We start from the raw sequence: 20,227 nt of genomic DNA on the forward strand, positions 1-20,227 counted from the left end.
GTTACTCGATTTAGAAGGAGAAGTCTTAGAACACATAGTATTTCATAGCGACGCAATTTCCGTGTGAATTCGTCAATGAGTGGGAGTGAGGGATGCAGTGAAGAAGGATTAGTGGATCCGAAATGTGATTGTCGTATCCCAAAAGAAAATCCTGTCGTTTTCATAGAAACGTTACGCGATTTAGAAGGAAATGTCTTAGAACACATAGTATTTCATAGCGACGCAATTTCCGTGTGAATTCGTCAATGAGTTGGAGTGAGGGATGCAGTAAAGAAGGATTAGTGGATCGGAAATGAGAATGTCGTATCCCAAAAGAAAATCCAGTCCTTTCCATAGAAACGTTACTCGATTTAGAAGGAGAAGTCATAGAACCCATAGTATTTCATAGCGACTCAATTTCTGTGTTAATTCGTCAATGTGAGGGAGCTAGGGAAGCAATAAAGAAGGAATAGTGCATCGAGAAGGAGATAGTCGTATCGCAAAAGAAAAGCCAGTTGTTTCCATAGAAACGATACTCGATTTAGAAGGAGAAGTCATAGAACACATAGTATTTCATTGCGACGCAATTGCTGTGTTTATTCGTCAATGTGTGGATGTGAGGGATGCAGTAAAGAAGGATTAGTGAATCGGAAATGTGATTGTCGTATACCAAAAGAAAATCCTCTCGTTTCCATAGAAACGTTACTCGATTTAGAAGGAGAAGTCATAGAACCCGTAGTATTTCATAGCGACGCAATTTCCGTGTGAATTCGTCAATGAGTGGGAGTGAGGGATGCAGTAAAGAAGGATTAGTGGATCGGAAATGTGATTGTCGTATCCCAAAAGAAAATCATGTCGTTTTCATAGAAACGTTACTCGATTTAGAAGGAAATGTCTTAGAACACATAGTATTTCATAGCGACGCAATTTCCGTGTGAATTCGTCAATGAGTGGGAGTGAGGGATGCAGTAAAGAAGGATTAGTGGATCGGAAATGAGATTGTCGTATCTCAAAAGAAAATCCTGTCGTTTCCATAGAAACGTTACTCGATTTAGAAGGAGAAGTCATAGAACCCATAGTATTTCATAGCGACTCAATTTCTGTATTTATTCGTCAATGTGAGGGAGCTAGGGATGCAATAAGGAAGGAATAGTGCATCGAGAAGGAGATGCTCGTATCGCAAAAGAAAAGCAAGCCGTTTCCATAGAAACGACACTCGATTTAGAAGGAGAAGTCATAGAACCCATAGTATTTCATTGCGACGCAATTGCTGTGTTAATTCGTCAATGTGTGGGAGTGAGGGATGCAGTAAAGAAGGATTAGTGGATCGGAAATGTGATTGTCGTGTCCCAAAAGAAAATCCAGTCGTTTCCATAGAAACGTTACTAGATGTAGAAGGAAATGTCTTAGAACACATAGTATTTCATAGCGACGCAATTTCCGTGTGAATTCGTCAATGTGTGGGGAGTGAGGGATGCAGTAAAGAAGGAGTAGTGGATCGGAAATGAGATTGTCGTATCCGAAAAGAAAATAGTGTCGTTTCCATAGAAACGTTACTCGATTTAGAAGGAGAAGTCATACAACCCATAGTATTTCATAGCGACGCAATTTCCGTGTGAATTCGTCAATGAGTGGGAGTGAGGGATGGAGTAAAGAAGGATTAGTGGATCGGAAATTAGATTGTCGTATCCCAAAAGAAAACCCTGTCGTTTGCATAGAAACGTTACTCGATTTAGAAGGAGAAGTCATAGAATCCATAGTATTTCATAGCGACTCAATCTCTGTATTAATTCGTCAATGTGAGGGAGCTAGGGATGCAATAAGGAAGGAATAGTGCATCGAGAAGGAGATGCTCGTATCGCAAAAGAAAAGCAAGCCGTTTCCATAGAAACGACACTCGATTTAGAAGGAGAAGTCATAGAACCCATAGTATTTCATTGCGACGCAATTGCTGTGTTAATTCGTCAATGTGTGGGAGTGAGGGATGCAGTAAAGAAGGATTAGTGGATCGGAAATGTGATTGTCGTATCCCAAAAGAAAATCCTGTCCTTTCCATAGAAACGTTACTCGATGTAGAAGGAAATGTCTTAGAACGCATAGTATTTCATAGCGACACAATTTCCGTGTGATTTCGTCAATGAATGGGAGTGAGGGATGCAGTAAAGAAGGATTAGTGGATCGGAAATGAGATTGTCGTATCCCAAAAGATAATCCTGTCGTTTCCATAGAAACGTTACTCGATTTAGAAGGAGAAGTCATAGAACCCATAGTATTTCATAGCGACGCAATATCCGAGTGAATTCGTCAATGAGTGGGAGTGAGGGATGCAGTAAAGAAGGATTAGTGGATCGGAAATGAGATTGTCGTATCCCAAAAGAAAATCTAATCGTTTCCATAGAAACGTTACTCGATTTAGGAGGAAATGTCTTAGAACACATAGTATTTCATAGCGACGCAATTTCCGTGTGAATTCGTCAATGTGTGGGAGTGAGGGATACAGTAAAGAAGGATTAGTGGATCGGAAATGAGATAGTCGTATCCCAAAAGAAAATCCTGTCGTTTTCATAGAAACGTTACTCGATTTAAAAGGAGAATTCACAGAAACCATAGTATTTCTAGCGACGCAATTTCCGTGTGAATTCGTGAATGAGTGGGAGTGAGGGATGCAGTAAAGAAGGATTAGTGGATCGGAAATGAGATTGTCGTATCCCAAAAAAAATCCTGTCGTTTCCATAGAAACGTAGTTCGATTTCAAAGGAAATGTCTTAGAACACATAGTATTTCATAGCGGCGCAATTTCCGCGTGAACTCGTCAATGAGTGGGAGTGAGGGATGCAGTAAAGAAGGAATAGTGGATCGGAAACGAGATTGTCGTATCCCAAATGAAAGTCCTGTCGTTTCCATAGAAACGTTACTCGATTTAGAAGGAAATGTCTTAGAACACATAGTATTTCATAGCGACGCAATTTCTGTATTAATTCGTCAATGTGAGGGAGCTAGGGATGCAATAAGGAAGGAGTAGTGCATCGAGAAGGAGATGCTCGTATCGCAAAAGAAAAGCCAGCCGTTTTCATAGAAACGATACTCGATTTAGAAGGAGAAGTCATAGAACCCATAGTATTTCATTGCGCCGCAATTGCTGTGTTAATTCGTCAATGTGTGGGAGTGAGGGATGCAGAAAAGAAGGATTAGTGGATCGGAAATGTGATTGTCGTATCCCAAAAGAAAATCCAGTCGTTTCCATAGAAACGTTACTTGATGTAGAAGGAAATGTCTTAGAACACATAGTATTTCATAGCGACGCAATTTCCGTGTGAATTCGTCAATGTGTGGGGAGTGAATGATGCAGTAAAGAAGGAGTAGTGGATCGGAAATGAGATTGTCGTATCCGAAAAGAAAATAGTGTCGTTTCCATAGAAACGTTACTCGATTTAGAAGGAGAAGTCATACAACCCATAGTATTTCATAGCGACGCAATTTCCGTGTGAATTCGTCAATGAGTGGGAGTGAGGGATGGAGTAAAGAAGGATTAGTGGATCGATAATGTGATTGTTTTATTCCAAAAGAAAATCCTGTCGTTTCCATAGAAACGTTACTCGATTTAGAAGGAAATGTCTTAGAACACATAGTTTTTCATAGCGACGCAATTTCCGTGTGAGTTCGTCAATGAGTGGGAGTGAGGGATGCAGTAAAGAAGGATTAGTCGATTGGAAATGAGATTGTCGTATCCCAAAAGAAAATCCTGTCGTTTCCATAGAAATGTTACGCGATTTACAAGGAGAAGTCATAGAACCCATAGTATTTCATTGCGACGCAATTGCTGTGTTAATTCGTCAATTTGTGGGAGTGAGGGATGCAGTAAAGAAGGATTAGTGGATCGGAAATGTGATTGTCGTATCCCAAAAGAAAATCCTGTCCTTTCCATAGAAACGTTACTCGATGTAGAAGGAAATGTCTTAGAACGCATAGTATTTCATAGCGACGCAATTTCCGTGTGAATTCGTCAATGAGTGGGAGTGAGGGATGCAGTAAAGAAGGATTAGTGGATCGGAAATGAGATTGTCGTATCCCAAAAGATAATCCTGTCGTTTCCATAGAAACGTTACTCGATTTAGAAGGAGAAGTCATAGAACCCATAGTATTTCATAGCGACGCAATTTCCGTGTGAATTCGTCAATGAGTGGGAGTGAGGGATGCAGTAAAGAAGGATTAGTGGATCGGAAATGAGATTGTCGTTACCCAAAAGAAAATCCTGTCGTTTCCATAGAAACTTTACGCGATTTAGAAGGAGAAGTCATACAACACATAGTATTTCATAGCGACGCAATTTCCGTGTGAATTCCTCAATGTCTGGGAGTGGGGGATGCAGTAAAGAAGGATTAGTGGATCGGAAATGAGATTGATGTATCAAAAAAAAATCCTGTCGTTTCCATAGAAACGCTACTGGATTTAGAAGGGGAAGTCATAGAACAAATAGTATTTCATAACGACACAATTTCCGTGTGAATTCGTCAATGTGTGGGAGTGAGGGATGCAGTATAGAAGGATTAGTAGATCGGAAATGAGATTGTCGTATCCCAAAAGAAAATCCTGTCGTTTCCATAGAAACGTTACTCGATTTAGAAGGAAATGTCTTAGAACACATAGTATTTCATAGCGACGCAATTTCCGTGTGAATTCGTCGATGTGTGGGAGTATGGGATGCAGTGAAGAAGGATTAGTGGATCGGAAATGAGATTGTCGTATCCCAAAAGAAAATCCTGTCGTCTCCATAGAAACGTTACTCGATTTAGAAGGCGAAGTCATAGAACTCATAGTATTACATAGCGACGCAATTTCCGTGTGAATTCGTCAATGAGTGGGAGTTAGGGATGCAGTAATGAAGGATTAGTGGATCGGAAATGTGATTGTCGTATCCCAAAAGAAAATCCTGTCGTTTTCATAGAAACGTTACTCGATTTAGAAGGGAATGTCTTAGAACACATAGTATTTCATAGCGACGCAATTTCCGTGTGAATTCGTCAATGAGTTGGAGTGAGGGATGCAGTAAAGAAGGATTAGTGGATCGGAAATGAGATTGTCGTATCCCAAAAGAAAATCCAGTCGTTTCCATAGAAACGTTACTCGATTTAGAAGGAGAAGTCATAGAACCCATAGTATTTCATAGCGACTCAATTTCTGTGTTAATTCGTCAATGTGAGGGAGCTAGGGAAGCAATAAAGAAGGAATAGTGCATCGAGAAGGAGATACTCGTATCGCAAAAGAAAAGCCAGTCGTTTTCATAGAAACGATACTCGATTTAGAAGGAGAAGTCATAGAACACATAGTATTTCATTGCGACGCAATTGCTGTGTTAATTCGTCAATGTGTGGAAGTGAGGGATGCAGTAAAGAAGGATTAGTGGATCGGAAATGTGATTGTCGTATCCCAAAAGATAACCCTGTCGTTTGCATAGAAACGTTACTCGATTTAGAAGGAGAAGTCGTAGAACCCATAGTATTTCATAGCGACTCAATTTCTGTATTAATTCGTCAATGTGAGGAAGCTAGGGATGCAATAAGGAAGGAATAGTGCATCGAGAAGGAGATGCTCGTATCGCAAAAGAAAAGCCAGCCGTTTCCATAGAAACGATACTCGATTTAGAAGGAGAAGTCATAGAACCCATAGTATTTCATTGTGACGCAATTGCTGTGTTAATTCGTCAATGTGTGGGAGTGAGGGATGCAGTAAAGAAAGATAAGTGGATCGGAAATGTGATTGTTGTATCCCAAAAGAAAATGCTGTCCTTTCCATAGAAACGTTACTCGATGTAGAAGGAAATGTCTTAGAACGCATAGTATTTCATAGCGACGCAATTTCCGTGTGAATTCGTCAATGAGTGGGAGTGAGGGATGCAGTAAAGAAGGATTAGTGGATCGGAAATGAGATTGTCGTATCCCAAAAGAAAATCCTGTCGTTTCCATAGAAACGTAACTCGATTTAGAAGGAAATGTCTTAGAACACATAGTATTTCATAGCGACGCAATTTCCGTGTGAATTCGTCAATGAGTGGGAGTGAGGGATGCAGTAATGAAGGATTAGTGGATCGGAAATGAGATTGTCGTAGCCCAAAAGAAAATCCTGTCGCTTCCATAGAAACGTTACTCGATTTAGAAGGAGAAGTCATAGAACCCATTGTATTTCATAGCGACTCAATTTCTGTATTAATTCGTCAATGTGAGGGAGCTAGGGATGCAATAAGGAAGGAATAATGCATCGAGAAGGAGATACTCGTATCGCAAAAGAAAAGCCAGCCGTTTCCATAGAAACGATACTCGATTTAGAAGGAGAAGTCATAGAACCCATAGTATTTCATTGTGACGCAATTGCTGTGTTAATTCGTCAATGTGTGGGAGTGAGGGATGCAGTAAAGAAAGATAAGTGGATCGGAAATGTGATTGTTGTATCCCAAAAGAAAATGCTGTCCTTTCCATAGAAACGTTACTCGATGTAGAAGGAAATGTCTTAGAACGCATAGTATTTCATAGCGACGCAATTTCCGTGTGAATTCGTCAATGAGTGGGAGTGAGGGATGCAGTAAAGAAGGATTAGTGGATCGGAAATGAGATTGTCGTATCCCAAAAGAAAATCCTGTCGTTTCCATAGAAACGTAACTCGATTTAGAAGGAAATGTCTTAGAACACATAGTATTTCATAGCGACGCAATTTCCGTGTGAATTCGTCAATGAGTGGGAGTGAGTGATGCAGTAATGAAGGATTAGTGGATCGGAAATGAGATTGTCGTAGCCCAAAAGAAAATCCTGTCGCTTCCATAGAAACGTTACTCGATTTAGAAGGAGAAGTCATAGAACCCATTGTATTTCATAGCGACTCAATTTCTGTATTAATTCGTCAATGTGAGGGAGCTAGGGATGCAATAAGGAAGGAATAATGCATCGAGAAGGAGATACTCGTATCGAAAAAGAAAAGCCAGCCGTTTCCATAGAAACGATACTCGATTTAGAAGGAGAAGTCATAGAAGCCATAGTATTTCATTGCGACGCAATTGCTGTGTTAATTCGTCAATGTGTGGGAGTGAGGGATGCAGTAAAGAAGGATTAGTGGATCGGAAATGTGATTGTCGAATCCCAAAAGAAAATCCTGTCCTTTCCATAGAAACGTTACTCGATGTAGAAGGAAATGTCTTAGAACGCATAGTATTTCGTAGCGCGCAATTTCCGTGTGAATTCGTCAATGAGTGGGAGTGAGGGATGCAGTAAAGAAGGAGTAGTGGATCGGAAATGAGATTGTCGTATCCGAAAAGAAAATAGTGTCGTTTCCATAGAAACGTTACTCGATTTAGAAGGAGAAGTCATACAACCCATAGTATTTCATAGCGACGCAATTTCCGTGTGAATTCGTCAATGAGTGGGAGTGAGGGATGGAGTAAAGAAGGATTAGTGGATCGGAAATGTGATTGTTTTATTCCAAAAGAAAATCCTGTCGTTTCCATAGAAACGTTACTCGATTTAGAAGGAAATGTCTTAGAACACATAGTTTTTCATAGCGACGCAATTTCCGTGTGAGTTCGTCAATGAGTGGGAGTGAGGGATGCAGTAAAGAAGGATTAGTGGATCGGAAATGAGATTGTCGTATCGAAAAAGAAAATCCTGTCGTTTCCATAGAAACGCTACTGGATTTAGAAGTGGAAGTCATACAACAAATAGTATTTCATAACGACACAATTTCCGTGTGAATTCGTCAATGTGTGGGAGTGAGGGATGCAGTATAGAAGGATTAGTGGATCGGAAATGAGATTGTCGTATCCCAAAAGAAAATCCTGTCGTTTCTATAGAAACGTTACTCGATTTAGAAGGAAATGTCTTAGAACACATAGTATTTCATAGCGACGCAATTTCCGTGTGAATTCGTCAATGTGTGGGAGTATGGGATGCAGTGAAGAAGGATTAGTGGATCGGAAATGAGATTGTCGTATCCCAAAAGAAAATCCTGTCGTCTCCATAGAAACGTTACTCGATTTAGAAGGAGAAGTCATAGAACTCATAGTATTACATAGCGACGCAATTTCCGTGTGAATTCGTCAATGAGTGGGAGTGAGGGATGCAGTAATGAAGGATTAGTGGATCGGAAATGTGATTGTCGTATCCCAAAAGAAAATCCTGTCGTTTTCATAGAAACGTTACTCGATTTAGAAGGAAATGTCTTAGAACACATAGTATTTCATAGCGACGCAATTTCCGTGTGAATTCGTCAATGAGTTGGAGTGAGGGATGCAGTAAAGAAGGATTAGTGGATCGGAAATGAGATTGTCGTATCCCAAAAGAAAATCCAGTCGTTTCCATAGAAACGTTACTCGATTTAGAAGGAGAAGTCATAGAACCCATAGTATTTCATAGCGACTCAATTTCTGTGTTAATTCGTCTATGTGAGGGAGCTAGGGAAGCAATAAAGAAGGAATAGTGCATCGAGAAGGAGATACTCGTATCGCAAAAGAAAAGCCAGTCGTTTTCATAGAAACGATATTCGATTTAGAAGGAGAAGTCATAGAACACATAGTATTTCATTGTGACGCAATTGCTGTGTTAATTCGTCAATGTGTGGGAGTGAGGGATGCAGTAAAGAAGGATAAGTGGATCGGAAATGTGATTGTCGTATCCCAAAAGAAAATCCTGTCCTTTCCATAGAAACGTTACTCGATGTAGAAGGAAATGTCTTAGAACGCATAGTATTTCATAGCGACGCAATTTCCGTGTGAATTCGTCAATGAGTGGGAGTGAGGGATGCAGTAAAGAAGGATTAGTGGATCGGAAATGAGATTGTCGTATCCCAAAAGAAAATCCTGTCGTTTCCATAGAAACGTAACTCGATTTAGAAGGAAATGTCTTAGAACACATAGTATTTCATAGCGACGCAATTTCCGTGTGAATTCGTCAATGAGTGGGAGTGAGGGATGCAGTAATGAAGGATTAGTGGATCGGAAATGAGATTGTCGTAGCCCAAAAGAAAATCCTGTCGCTTCCATAGAAACGTTACTCGATTTAGAAAGAGAAGTCATAGAACCCATAGTATTTCATAGCGACTCAATTTCTGTATTAATTCGTCAATGTGAGGGAGCTAGGGATGCAATAAGGAAGGAATAATGCATCGAGTTGGAGATACTCGTATTGCAAAAGAAAAGCCAGCCGTTTCCATAGAAACGATACTCGATTTAGAAGGAGAAGTCATAGAAGCCATAGTATTTCATTGCGACGCAATTGCTGTGTTAATTCGTCAATGTGTGGGAGTGAGGGATGCAGTAAAGAAGGATTAGTGGATCGGAAATGTGATTGTCGTAGCCCAAAAGAAAATCGTGTCGTTTCCATAGAAACGTTACTCGATGTAGAAGGAAATGTCTTAGAACGCATAGTATTTCGTAGCGACGCAATTTCCGTGTGAATTCGTCAATGAGTGGGAGTGAGGGATGCAGTAAAGAAGGATTAGTGGATCGGAAATGAGATTGTCGTATCCCAAAAGATAATCCTGTCGTTTCCATAGAAACGTTACTCGATTTAGAAGGAAATGTCTTAGAACACATAGTATTTCATAGCGACGCAATTTCCGTGTGAATTCGTCAATGAGTGGGAGTGAGGGATGCAGTAATGAAGGATTAGTGGATCGGAAATGAGATTGTCGTATCCCAAAAGAAAATCCAGTCGTTTCCATAGAAACGTTACTCGATTTAGAAGGAGAAGTCATAGAACACATAGTATTTCATAGCGACTCAATTTCTGTGTTAATTCGTCAATGTGAGGGAGCTAGGGAAGCAATAAAGAAGGAATAGTGCATCGAGAAGGAGATACTCGTATCGCAAAAGAAAAGCCAGTCGTTTTCATAGAAACGATACTCGATTTAGAAGGAGAAGTCATAGAACACATAGTATTTCATTGCGACGCAATTGCTGTGTTAATTCGTCAATGTGTGGAAGTGAGGGATGCAGTAAAGAAGGATTAATGGATCGAAATGTGATTGTCGTATCCCAAAAGAAAACCCTGTCGTTTGCATAGAAACGTTACTCGATTTAGAAGGAGAAGTCGTAGAACCCATAGTATTTCATAGCGACTCAATTTCTGTATTAATTCGTCAATGTGAGGGAGCTAGGGATGCAATAAGGAAGGAATAGTGCATCGAGAAGGAGATGCTCGTATTGCATAAGAAAAGCCAGCCGTTTCCATAGAAACGATACTCGATTTAGAAGGAGAAGTCATAGAACCCATAGTATTTCATTGTGACGCAATTGCTGTGTTAATTCGTTAATGTGTGGGAGTGAGGGATGCAGTAAAGAAGGATAAGTGGATCGGAAATGTGATTGTCGTATCCCAAAAGAAAATCCTGTCGTTTCCATAGAAACGTTACTCGATTTAGAAGGAAATGTCTTAGAACACATAGTATTTCATAGCGACGCATTTTCCGTGTGAATTCGTCAATGAGTGGGAGTGAGGGATGCAGTACAGAAGGATTAGTGGATCGGAAATGAGATTGTCGTATCCCAAAAGAAAATCCTGTCGTTTCCATAGAAACGTTACTCGATTTAGAAGGAGAAGTCATAGAACCCATAGTATCTCATAGCGACGCAATGTCCGTGTGAATTCGTCAATGAGTGGGAGTGAGGGATGCAGTAAAGAAGGATTAGTGGATCGGAAATGAGGTTGTCGTATCCCAAAAGAAAGCCCTGTCGTTTCCATAGAAACGATACTCGATTTAGAAGGTGAAGTCATAGAACCCATAGTATTTCATAGCGACGCAATTTCCGTGTGAATTCGTCAATGAGTGGGAGTGAGGGATGCAGTAAAGAAGGATTAGTGGATCGGAAATGAGATTGTCGTATCCCTAAAGAAAATCCTGACGTTTCCATTGAAACCTTACTCGATTTAGAAGGAGAAGTCATAGAACCCATAGTATTTCATAGCGACGCAATTTCCGTGTGAATTCGTCAATGAGTGATAGTGAGGGATGCAGTAAAGAAGGATTAGTGGATCGGAAATGAGATTGTCGTATCTCAAAAGAGAATCCTGTTGTTTGCATAGAAACGTTACTCGATTTAGAAGGAGAAGTCATAGAACCCATAGTATTTCATAGCGACTCAATTTCTGTGTTAATTCGTCAGTGTGAGGGAGCTTGGGATGGAATAAAGAAGGAATAGTGCATCGAGAAGGAGATACTCGAATCGCAAAAGAAAAGCCAGTCGTTTCCATAGAAACGATACTCGATTTAGAAGGAGTAGTCATAGAACCCATAGTATTTCATAGCGACGCAATTTCCGTGTTAATTCGTCAATGTGTGGGAGTGAGGTACACAGTAAAGAAGGATTAGTGGATCTTAAGTGAGATTGTGGTATCGCAAAAGAAAATCCTGTCGTTTCCATAGAAACGTTACTCGATTTGGTAGGAGAAGTTATAGAACCCATAGTATTTCATAGCGACGCAATTTCCGTGTGAATTCGTCAATGAGTGGGAGTGAGGGATGCAGTAAAGAAGGATTAGAGGATCGGAAATGAGATTGTCGTATCCCAAAAGAAAATCCTGTGATTCCATAGAAACGTTACTCGATTTAGAAGGAAATGTCTTAGAATGCATAGTATTTCATAGCGACGCAATTTCCGTGTGAATTCGTGAATAAGTGGGAGTGAGGGATGTAGTAAAGAAGGATTAGTGGATCGGAAATGAGATTGTCGTATCACATAAGAAAATCCTGTCGTTTCCATAGAAACGTTACTAGATTTAGAAGGAAATGTCTTAGAACAAATAGTATTTCATAGCGACGCAATTTCCGTGTGAATTCGTCAGTGAGTGGGAGTGAGGGATGGTGTAAAGAAGGATTAGTGGATCGGAAATGTGATTGTCATATCCCAAAAGAAAATCCTGACGTTTCCATAGAAACGTTACTCGATTTAGAAGGAGAAGTCATAGAAGCCATAGTATTTCATAGCGACGCAATTTCCGTGTGAATTCGTCAATGAGTGGGAGTGAGGGATGCAGTAAAGAAGGATTAGTGGATCGGAAATGAGATTGTCGTATCCCAAATGCAAATCCTGTCGTTTCCATATAAAACGTTACTCGATTTAGAAGGAAATGTCTTAGATCACTTAGTATTTCATAGCGACGCAATTTCCGTGTGAATTCGTCAATGAGTGGGAATGAGGGATGCAGTAAAGAAGGATTAGTGGATCAGAAATGAGATTGTCGTATCCCAAAAGAAAATCCTGTCGTTTCTATAGAAACGTTACTCGATTTAGATGGAGAAGTCATAGAACCCATAGTATTTCATAGCGACGCAATTTCCGTGTGAATTCGTCAATGAGTGGGAGTGAGGGATGCAGTAAAGAAGGATTAGTGGATCGGAAATGAGATTGTCGTATCCCAAAAGAAAATCCTGTCGTTTCCATAGAAACGTTACTCGATTTAGAAGGAAATGTCTTAGAACACATAGTATTTCATAGCGACGCAATTTCCGTGTGAATTCGTCAGTGTGTGGGAGTGAGGGATGCAGTAAAGAAAGATTAGTGGATCGGAAATGAGATTGTCGTATACCAAAAGAAAATCCTGTCGTTTCCATAGAAACGTTACTCGATTTAGAAGGAGAAGTCATAGAACATATAGTATTACATAGCGACGCAATTTCCGTGTGAATTCGTCAATGAGTGGGAGTGAGGGATGCAGTAAAGAAGGATGAGTGGTTCGGAAATGTGATTGTCGTATCCCAAAAGAAAATCCTGTCGTTTCCATAGAAACGTTACTCGAATTAGAAGGAAATTTCTTAGAACACATAGTATTTCATAGCGACGCAATTTCCGTGTGAATTCGTCACTGAGTGGGAGTGAGCGATGCAGTAAAGAAGGATTAGTGGATCGGAAATGAGATTGTCGTATCCCAAAAGAAAATCCTGTCGTTTCCATAGCAACGTTACTCGACTTAGTAGGAAATGTCATAGAACCCATAGTATTTCATAGCGACGCAATTTCCGTGTGAATTCGTCAATGAGTGGGAGTGAGGGATGCAGTAAAGAAGGGTTAGTGGATCGGAAATGAGATTGTCGTATCCCAAAAGAATATCCTGTCGTTTCCATAGAAACGTTACTCGATTTAGAAGGAAATGTCTTAGAACACATAGTATTTCATAGCGACGCAATTTCCGTGTGAATTCGTCAATGTGTGGGAGTGACGGATGCAGTAAAGAAGGATTAGTGGATCGGAAATGAGATTGTCGTATCCCTAAAGAAAATCCTTTCGTTTCCATTGAAACCTCACTCGAGTTAGAAGGAGAAGTCATAGAACCCATAGTATTTCATAGCGACGCAATTTCCGTGTTAATTCGTCAATGTGTGGGAGTGAGGTATGCAGTAAAGAAGGATTAGTGGATCGGAAGTGAGATTGTGGTATCCCAAAAGAAAATCCTGTCGTTTCCATAGAAACGTTACTTGATTTAGATGGAGAAGTCATGGAACCCATAGTATTTCATAGCGACGCAATTTCCGTGTGAATTCGTCAAAGAGTGGGAGTGAGGGATGCAGTAAAGAAGGATTAATGGATCGGAAATGAGATTGTCGTATCCCAAAAGAAGATCCTGTCGTTTCCATAGAAACGTTACTCGATTTGGAAGGAGAAGATATAGAACCCATAGTATTTCATAGCGACGCAATTTCCGTGTGAATTCGTCAATGAGTGGGAGTGAGGGATGCAGTAAAGAAGGATTAGAGGATCGGAAATGAGATTGTCGTATCCCAAAAGAAAATCCTGTCGTTTCCATAGAAATGTTACTCGATTTAGAAGGATAAGTCATAGCACCCATAGTATTTCATAGCGACGCAATGTCCGTGTTAATTCGTCAATGTGTGGGAGTGAGGTATGCAGTAAAGAAGGATTAGTGGATCGGAAGTGAGATTGTGGTATCCCAAAAGAAAATCCTGTCGTTTCCATAGAAACGTTACTCGATTTGGACGGAGAAGTTATAGAACCCATAGTATTTCATAGCGACGCAATTTCCGTGTGAATTCGTCAATGAGTGGGAGTGAGGGATGCAGTAAAGAAGGATTAGAGGATCGGAAATGAGATTGTCGTATCCCAAAAGAAAATCCTGTGATTCCATAGAAACGTTACTCGATTTAGAAGGAAATGTCTTAGAACACATAGTATTTCGTAGCTGCGCAATTTCCGTGTGAATTCGTCAATGAGTGGGAGTGAGGGATGCAGTAAAGAAGGATTAGTGGATCGGAAATGAGATTGTCGTATCCCAAAAGAAAATCCTGTCGTTTCCATTGAAATGTTACTCGATTGAGAAGGAGAAGTCATAGATCCCATAGTATTTCATAGCGACTCAATTTCTGTGTTAATTCGTCAATGTGAGGGAGCTAGGGATGCAATAAAGAAGGAATAGTGCATTGAGAAGGAGATACTCGTATCGCAAAAGAAAAGCCAGTCGTTTCCATAGAAACGATACTCGATTTAGAAGGAGAAGTCATAGAAGCCATAGTATTTCATTGCGACGCAATTGCTGTGCAAATTCGTCAATGTGTGGGAGTGAGGAATGCAGTAAAGAAGGATTAGTGGATCGGAAATGAGATTGTCGTATCCCAAAAGAAAATCCTGTCGTTTCCATAAGTCCGTTACTCGATTTAGAAGGAAATGTCTTAGAATGCGTAGTATTTCACTGCGACGCAATTTCCGTGTGAATTCGTCAATGAGTGGGAGTGAGGGATGTAGTAAAGAAGGATTAGTGGATCGGAAATGAGATTGTCGTATCACATAAGAAAATCCTGTCGTTTCCATAGAAACGTTACTCGATTTAGAAGGAAATGTCTTAGAACAAATAGTATTTCATAGCGACGCAATTTCCGTGTGAATTCGTCAATGAGTGGGAGTGAGGGATGCTGTAAAGAAGGATTAGTGGATCGGAAATGTGATTGTCATATCCCAAAAGAAAATCCTGTCGTTTCCATAGAAACGTTACTCGATTTAGAAGGAGAAGTCATAGAACCCATAGTATTTCATAGCGACGCAATTTCCGTGTGAATTCGTCAATGAGTGGGAGTGAGGGATGCAGTAAAGAAGGATTAGTGGATCGGAAATGAGATTGTCGTATCCCAAAAGAAAATCCTGTCGATTCCATAGAAACGTTACTCGATTTAGAAGGAAATGTCTTAGAACACATAGTATTTCATAGCGACGCAATTTCCGTGTGAATTAGTCAATGTGTGGGAGTGAGGGATGCAGTAAAGAAGGATTAGTGGATCGGAAATGAGATTGTCGTATCCCAAAAGAAAATCCTGTCGTTTCCATAGAAACGTTACTCGATTTAGAAGGAGAAGTCATAGAACCCATAGTATTTCATAGCGACGCAATTTCCGTGTGAATTCGTCAATGAGTGGGAGTGAGGGATGCAGTAAAGAAGGATTAGTGGATCGGAAATGAGATTGTCGAATCTCAAAAGAAAATCCTGTCGTTTCCATAGAAACGTTACTCGATTTAGAAGGAGAAGTCATAGAACCCATAGTATTTCATAGCGACGCAATTTCCGTGTGAATTCGTCAATGAGTGGGAGTGAGGGATGCAGTAAAGAAGGATTAGTGGATCGGAAATGAGATTGTCGTATCCCAAAAGAAAATCCTGTCGTTTCCACAGAAACGTTACTCGATTTAGAAGGAGAAGTCATAGAACCCATAGTATCTCATAGCGACGCAATGTCCGTGTGAATTCGTCAATGAGTGGGAGTGAGGGATGCAGTAAAGAAGGATTAGTGAATCGGAAATGAGATTGTCGATCCCAAAAGAAAATCCTGTCGTTTCCATAGAAACGTTACTCGATTTAGAAGAAGAAGTCATAGAACCCATAGTATTTCATAGCGACGCAATTTCCGTGTGAATTCGTCAATGTGTGGGAGTGAGGGATGCAGTAAAGAAGGATTAGTGGATCGGAAATGTGATTGTCGTATCCCAAAAGAAAATCCTGTCGTTTCCATAGAAACGTTACTCGATTTAGAAGGAGAAGTCTTAGAACACATAGTACTTCATAGCGACGCAATTTCCGTGTGAATTCGTCAATGTGTGGGAGTGAGGTATGCAGTAAAGAAGGATTAGTGGATCTTAAGTGAGATTGTGGTATCCCAAAAGAAAATCCTGTCGTTTCCATAGAAACGTTACTCGATTTTGTAGGAGAAGTTATAGAACCCATAGTATTTCATAGCGACGCAATTTCCGTGTGAATTCGTCAATGAGTGGGAGTGAGGGATGCAGTAAAGAAGGATTAGTGGATCGGAAATGAGATTGTCGTATCCCTAAAGAAAATCCTGGCGTTTCCATTGAAACCTTACTCAATTTAGAAGGAGAAGTCATAGAACCTATAGTATTACATAGCGACGCAATTTCCGTGTGAATTCGTCAATGAGTGATAGTGAGGGATGCAGTAAAGAAGGATTAGTGGATCGGAAATGAGATTGTCGTATCCCAAAAGAAAATTCTGTCGTTTGCATAGAAACGTTACTCGATTTAGAAGGAGAAGTCACAGAACCCATAGTATTTCATAGCGACCCAATTTCTGTGTTAATTCGTCAATGTGAGGGAGCTAGGGATGCAATAAAGAAGGAATAGTGCATCGAGAAGGAGATACTCGAATCGCAAAAGCAAAGCCAGTCGTTTCCATAGAAACGATACTCGATTTAGAAGGAGTAGTCATAGAACCCATAGTATTTCATAGCGATGCAATTTCCGTGTTAATTCGTCAATGTGTGGGAGTGAGGTATGCAGTAAAGAAGGATTAGTGGATCTTAAGTGAGATTGTGGTATCCCAAAAGAAAATCCTGTCGTTTCCATAGAAACGTTACTCGATTTTGTAGGAGAAGTTATAGAACCCATAGTATTTCATAGCGACGCAATTTCCGTGTGAATTCGTCAATGAGTGGGAGTGAGGGATGCAGTAAAGAAGGATTAGTGGATCGGAAATGAGATTGTCGTATCCCAAAAGCAAATCCTGTCGTTTCCATATAAAACGTTACTCGATTTAGAAGGAAATTCTTAGATCACATAGTATTTCATAGCGACGCAATTTCCGTGTGAATTCGTCAATGTGTGGGAGTGACGGATGCAGTAAAGAAGGATTAGTGGATCGGAAATGAGATTGTCGTATCCCAAAAGAAAATCCTGTCGTTCCATAGAAACGTTACTCGATTTAGAAGGAGAAGTCATAGAACCCATAGTATTTCATAGCGACGCAATTTCCGTGTGAATTCGTCAATGAGTGGGAGTGAGGGATGCAGTAAAGAAGGATTAGTGGATCGGAAATGAGATTGTCGTATCCCAAAAGAAAATCCTGTCGTTTCCATAGAAACGTTACTCGATGTAGAAGGAAATGTCTTAGAACACATAGTATTTCATAGCGACGCAATTTCCGTGTGAATTCGTCAATGTGTGGGAGTGAGGGATGCAGTAAAGAAGGATTAGTGGATCGGAAATGAGATTGTCGTATCCCAAAAGAAAATCCTGTCGTTTCCATAGAAACGTTACTCGATTTAGAAGGAGAAGTCATAGAAAATATAGTATTACATAGCGACGCAATTTCCGTGTGAATTCGTCAATGAGTGGGAGTGAGGGATGCAGTAAAGAAGGATTAGTGGATCGGAAATGTGATTGTCGTATCCCAAAAGAAAATCCTGTCGTTTCCATAGAAACGTTACTCGATTTAGAAGGAAATTTCTTAGAACACATAGTATTTCATAGCGACGCAATTTCCGTGTGAATTCGTCAATGAGTGGGTGTGAGGGATGCAGTAAAGAAGGATTAGTGGATCGGAAATGAGATTGTCGTATCCCAAAAGAAAATCCTGTCGATTCCATAGCAACGTTACTCGACTTAGTAGGAAATGTCATAGAACCCATAGTATTTCATAGCGACTCAATTTCTGTGTTAATTCGTCAATGTGAGGGAGCTAGGGATGCAATAAAGGAGGAATAGTGCATCGAGAAGGAGATACTCGAATCGCAAAAGAAAAGCCAGTCGTTTCCATAGAAACGATACTCGATTTAGAAGCAGAAGTCATAGAACCCATAGTATTTCATAGCGACGCAATTTCCGTGTTAATTCGTCAATGTGTGGGAGTGAGGTATGCAGTAAAGAAGGATTAGTGGATCGGAAGTGAGATTGTGGCATCCCAAAAGAAAATCCTGTCGTTTCCATAGAAACGTTACTTGATTTAGAAGGAGAAGTCATAGAACCCATAGTATTTCATAGCGACGCAATTTCCGTGTGAATTCGTCAAAGAGTGGGAGTGAGGGATGCAGTAAAGAAGGATTAATGGATCGGAAATGAGATTGTCGTATCCCAAAAGAAAATCCTGTCGTTTCCATAGAAACGTTACTCGATTTGGAAGGAGAAGATATAGAACCCATAGTATTTCATAGCGACTCAATTTCTGTGTTAATTCGTCAATGTGAGGGAGCTAGGGATGCAATAAAGAAGGAATAGTGCATCGAGAAGGAGATACTCGTATCGCAAAAGAAAAGCCAGTCGCTTCCATAGGATCGATACTCGATTTAGAAGGAGAAGTCATAGAAGCCATAGTATTTCATTGCGACGCAATTGCTGTGCAAATTCGTCAATGTGTGGGTGTGAGGGATGCAGTAAAGAAGGATTAGTGGATCGGAAATGAGATTGTCGTATCACATTAGAAAATCCTGTCGTTTCCATAGAAACGTTACTCGATTTAGAAGGAAATGTCTTAGAACAAATAGTATTTCATTGCGACGCAATTTCCGTATGAATTCGTCAATGAGTGGGAGTGAGGGATGCTGTAAAGAAGGATTAGTGGATCGGAAAGGTGATTGTCATATCCCAAAAGAAAATCCTGTCGTTTCCATAGATACGTTACTCGATTTAGAAGGAGAAGTCATAGAACCCATAGTATTTCATAGCGACGCAATTTCCGTGTGAATTCGTCAATGAGTGGGAGTGAGGGATGCAGTAAAGAAGGATTAGAGGATCGGAAATGAGATTGTCGAATCCCAAAAGAAAATCCTGTCGTTTCCATATAAAACGTTACTCGATTTAGAAGGAGAAGTCTTAGAACGCATAGTATTTCGTAGCGACGCAATTTCCGTGTGAATTCGTCAATGAGTGGGAGTGAGGGATGCAGTAAAGAAGGATTAGTGGATCGGAAATGAGATTGTCGTATCCCAAAAGAAAATCCTGTCGTTTCCATAGAAACGTTACTCGATTTAGAAGGAAATGTCTTAGAACACATAGTATTTCATAGCGACGCAATTTCCGTGTGAATTAGTCAATGGGTGGGAGTGAGGGATGCAGTAAAGAAGGATTAGTGGATCGGAAATGAGATTGTCGTATCCCAAAAGAAAATCCTGTCGTTTCCATAGAAACGTTACTCGATTTAGAAGGAGAAGTCATAGAACCCATAGTATTTCATAGCGACGCAATTTCCGTGTGAATTCGTCAATGAGTGGGAGTGAGGGATGCAGTAAAGAAGGATTAGTGGATCGGAAATGAGATTGTCGTATCTCAAAAGAAAATCCTGTCGTTTCCATATAAAACGTTACTCGATTTAGAAGGAGAAGTCTTAGAACACATAGTATTTCATAGCGACGCAATTTCCGTGTGAATTCGTCAATGAGTGGGAGTGAGGGATGCAGTAAAGAAGGATTAGTGGATCGGAAATGAGATTGTCGTATACCAAAAGAAAATCCTGTCGTTTAAACGGAAACGTTACTAGATTTAGAAGGAAATGTCATAGAACCCATAGTATTTCATAGCGACGCAATTTCCGTGTGAATTCGTCAATGAGTGGGAGTGAGGGATGCAGTAAAGAAGGATTAGTGGATCGGAAATGTGATTGTCGTATCCCAAAAGAAAATCGTGTCGTTTCCAAAGAAACGTTACTCGATTTAGAAGGAAATGTCTTAGGACACATAGTATTTCATAGCGACGCAATTTCCGTGTGAATTCGTCAATGAGTGGGAGTGAGGGATGCAGTAAAGAAGGGTTAGTGGATCGGAAATGAGATTGTCGTATCCCAAATGAAAATCCTGTCGTTTCCATAGAAACGTTACTCGATTTAGAAGGAAATGTCTTAGAACACATAGTATTTCATAGCGACGCAATTTCCGTGTGAATTCGTCAATGTGTGGGAGTGAGGGATGCAGTAAAGAAGGATTAGTGGATCGGAAATGAGATTGTCGTATCCCTAAAGAAAATCCTGACGTTTCCATTGAAACCT

This window comes from Schistocerca serialis, chromosome 9, assembly GCF_023864345.2.
Source record: "Schistocerca serialis cubense isolate TAMUIC-IGC-003099 chromosome 9, iqSchSeri2.2, whole genome shotgun sequence".
Lineage (NCBI taxonomy): Eukaryota > Metazoa > Arthropoda > Insecta > Orthoptera > Acrididae > Schistocerca > Schistocerca serialis.